The sequence below is a fragment of the Asparagus officinalis genome, chromosome 8, assembly GCF_001876935.1.
Source record: "Asparagus officinalis chromosome 8, Aspof.V1, whole genome shotgun sequence".
Taxonomy (NCBI): domain Eukaryota; kingdom Viridiplantae; phylum Streptophyta; class Magnoliopsida; order Asparagales; family Asparagaceae; genus Asparagus; species Asparagus officinalis.
In genome coordinates, this window is record NC_033801.1 from 82347065 (window position 1) to 82351596 (window position 4532).

Genomic DNA, 4532 nt, shown 5'->3' on the forward strand with positions numbered 1-4532 from the left:
TCTTCCATCCGGGGCTCTTAGCCGATAAGTTCCTTCTTGTAACTCTTCGAGTACTGTGTACGGGCCATCGTAGTTGGGAGCTAGGTAGCCTCTCTAGGTATCTTTGTTAAAAGTGGCTTTACGGAGGATGAGGTCACCCGCGCTGAGCCTCTTGGGGTGGATCTAGCTGTTGTAGTACCGAGCGATTCGTTGTTGATTAATGACTGGATCCGAAGCTAGGCCCTAAAAACATTGAAATTTCTATTACAACACAATTCTCATAAATTGTCTAAAAATAATCCTCTAAGTTGTTGTTCCTGTCCTTGACGGACTAATTTGAAAGAATTTATGATAATTGGTGAACATAATAGAAACTAAACGATTTGAGGTACTAAATTTTCAAAACACCTAAGGGGAATCTCAATAATTTTAGGTACTAATTTTAGGGACTAAATAATCCTCCAAGTTGCTGCTCCTGCCCTTAACATTTTTTTACTTTATTACTATTTACATATTGATTGAAAATTGTTAGTAAACCGCTTGATATTCTTTTCCTCCGTGTGAATTCGGGTAACATGGATGTATATTAATAGCAACAGCTGCTATTGCCATTGGAGGGCTAAGCTATATATATATATATACATACTAGGTGAAATACACGTGCACTACACGTGGTCAAATATCTAAATTATTTATTTTAAGTTTATTTATTTACTATAACATGTTTGCAAATAAATTTTATGATTATCGTAATATAGTAAAAAATTTTGGATATATCCATGTATAATATCTTTTTGGTTTTAACATTTTGCCTTCCATAGAAAAAGTCTTAAAATATTAATGACTTAAGATCAATTTAATGTTTCGAAAAATATTAATAATGTAAGGGACCAATATAAAAAACTATCATTATTAATGATAAAAAATGAATTCTTGAATTCATCAAAGTAAATGATAGGTTTTATCTGATCATATAGGTTTTTGTTTAACTATAAATAAATCACTTTCACCTGTTGTTTACTTCCACTTGTTTATCCGGCGACCAAGTATTATAGATATTCAAAAACTTTTTTCTAGAATTTTCTTCATCAAAATGTGCAAATTCAATCGATAAAAATAAATAAATTATATGATCAATTTCAAAATCTGATATGTAGTCTTTCTACATCTTCCCAACTAATTAATTGATTTGTAAAAGCAATTACTCTCTAGTTTCAGAAAATTATAAAATATAATATGAGAATGATTTATACATATTATGCACTATGGATTGTATTTTAATAAATAATTCATATCTATCCATTATCAAACAATATTCAAAAAATTTAGGTTAAGAGTTATAAGAATCTATTGTCCGCAACAATATTCATACCCAAGCTACGTGCTTCATAAACTTATAAGAAGGTATGAACTATAAAAACGAACAATTTAATTTATTTTGTCAAATAGTTTATTACAAATCATGAAAGACAAGATGAATCAGAAGGATTACATACCCTTCACAAATAAAGATTAAATTTCTCTTAAAGATTCTTGTAGCAAAAGATTTTCAGAGTTGATGTATAGGATAATTTTAAGATACATGGCCAACTCTTAAAGATTCTTGTAGCAAAAGATTTTCAGAGTTGATGTATAGGATAATTTTAAGATACATGGCCAAATCAGTTCATAAAGTGATATACTTGACATAAAAATTACTTTTATAAGATTGAAGTCACATGTGCTTTTGGTTGCGTTTTAAGTTAATTTTAGAAAACTCCCTCTTAGATAAGGGGGGCAATTTCAAATAAAAACCCTCAACTTTTTTTTTGGATATGAGGGATACCTAGTAGGACAGAAGGATCCACGAGCCAAGACCTGAGTTCAAGCCCCCTACCCTGACCAGTAAACTATGGGTGAACTGGGTCCCCTACCCCATCCAGTCACCAAGTTAGTAGGACACTAAAGGGACATGGGTGACAAACCTTGAACTTGGGCATTCGGCCACGAAAATTGCTGACTTGAAACTAAGTAAATCTTCATCAAATTTGGGGTGTTGTAGATAATCTTTCTCAACTGATAATCTTTCTCAACTTTAATTCTTTGATTTAATCCTATAAATTTTTCTCACTTAACTGCTCATAACTAATACCATTGAGTCTAATCTAGTATATGACAAGTATTTGATTTGGAAAGACCAAAATATCCCTCAACCATAAAAGAATTAGCTTAGTTTTTGCTAGATTAAAGAAAAAGAGGAGATATATAAGGTAAAAGAATTATAAATTGGTTGTGATCCTTATATTATCGGTTGATAGTTTTTTTAACTAAAATAGACTTCTTCGATAGGGTATTTTCTCCAAATCACATATTTAAGTAACCACATTAAAAGGTTTTGTTGAGAGAAGTGTAAAAGATTAGAGGAGCTTTTATGAGACACGCTATAGTCGAGGGGTGTTTTCCAAAATCGTACCAAAGTTAAGAGGGGTTATTTATAACACCCTCACAGCTAGGATGTTTTGCCAAATTAAATAAATTGAGTGGGTTTTTTTGAAACAATCCCCATAGCTGAGAGAGTTTTCAAAAAAACAACTTTTTAAAATTTAGCTTGTTCACATTTTTTTCCCTCAAATTTTTAATAACTCGATATTAGTCCATTAAATTATAAGCAATTTCAAAATATTTTGAGGGAATAATATAGAATAACTGGAGATCTAAAATCAAGGAACTTATATTTAAATTATCTTTAAATATTGCTCTTATAGGAAATGTATTAAAATATCAGCCGATATATCTCTATATTGGCTGATATATCATATTAAAGACCTTACTTGACAATATTTATGGTTTTGTATTGTTTTCTTTTATTTAGGAAATTTTTTCTAATATATCGACAAAATATATCATATTAAAGACCTTACTTGACAATCATTATAAAAATATTGACCGATACATCCCTTTGAAGATATCGACAAAATAGAGTCATTTTTAATTTGATTATAGGCTAGGGGTAGGGTCATGTTTGGGAACCAAAAGTGAAACCCACGAAATCCACAAAAGTCACAATTCGTCTCACAAATCTCTCCACTCTCTGCTCTTTCACATTTTAAGCATATATTTTCATACAAATTCTTATATTTAAAATTCATTAATATGTTAGATTATAGCTTACAACGCTATATTATGTATGAATATTATCTCATATGACATCTGATATTTTTTACATATCCCCGATTTCTGTAATATGATTTCATAGATTTTAGTTGTCCAATATTTATCTGATGTCCAACACTCTGTAGTAGTCCTTCGAAAGCCTCTTCTAAAGTTCTAAGCAATGTATATAATTTCAAGAAATAATTCAAAATCTCAAGATTATTTAAAATATGATGCTTTAATTTTTCCACACCTCCTCTACTATATAAATATAAGCTAAGCCTTTGGCCTCATATTACATGATATATATTATTTATCAATAGGATCATATAAAATTCTTTGTGGTTAACAAAATTTTAAATCTTTATAGACTTAATTGAACTTAAATACCTTATTGTTTATGAAAGTTATATACTTCCACTTGTATCTTGCTGCACTTAAATATCCTAATATTTTCTAAAATTACATGTTTGTACATTCTATCCTATTGCCTAAACGCAAGAATACTCTTTGTAATTTTCCTATATGAGTGTCATGGTATAATTCTAGGATAATTCTATGTTTTCTATTCTTTTCATAAATAATTTATTAATAAGCAATTGTCTATTAATATATTATTATACATTAGTGATAATTAATATGATGTAGAGTTTTACAGTAGTATTGAAATGTTTAGGGACCAAGTTAGACAGAATTGTAATTAATTTATAGTACGAAAGTTATACACCTCCACTTGTATCTTGCTGCACTTAAATATCCTAATGTTTTCTAAAATCACATGTTTGTACCTTCTGTCTTGTTACCTAAACGCAAGAATACTCCTTGTAATTATCCTATATGAGTGTCATGGTATAATTTTAGAACAATTCTATGTTTTCTACTCTTTCCATGAATACTTTATTAACATGCAATTTGCCTATTAATATATTATTATACATTAGTAATAATTAATATGATGTAGAATTTTACAATAATATTGAAAGTTTTAGGGACCAAGTTAGACAAACTCGAAGTGGCATATAATATATTTAATTAATATATTATTATACATTAGTAATAATTAATATGATGTAGAATTTTACAATAATATTGAAAGTTTTAGGGACCAAGTTAGACAAACTCGAAGTGGCATATAATATATTTAATTAAAAATAATAATTAATTTAGTTTAGTTTTGATTAGAATATAATATCAAAAAAGAATAGGGGTAATATAGTCCATAGAAAGTTTTTATAATTTTCCTATATGAGTGTCAGGGTACAATTTTAGAACAATTCTATGTTCTATTCTTTCCATAAATAGTCTATTAACATGCAATTCGCCTATTAATATATTATTGTACATTTGTAATAATTAATATGATGTAGAGTTCTACAATAATATTAAAAGTTTTAGGGACTAAGTTCGACAAACTTGAAGTG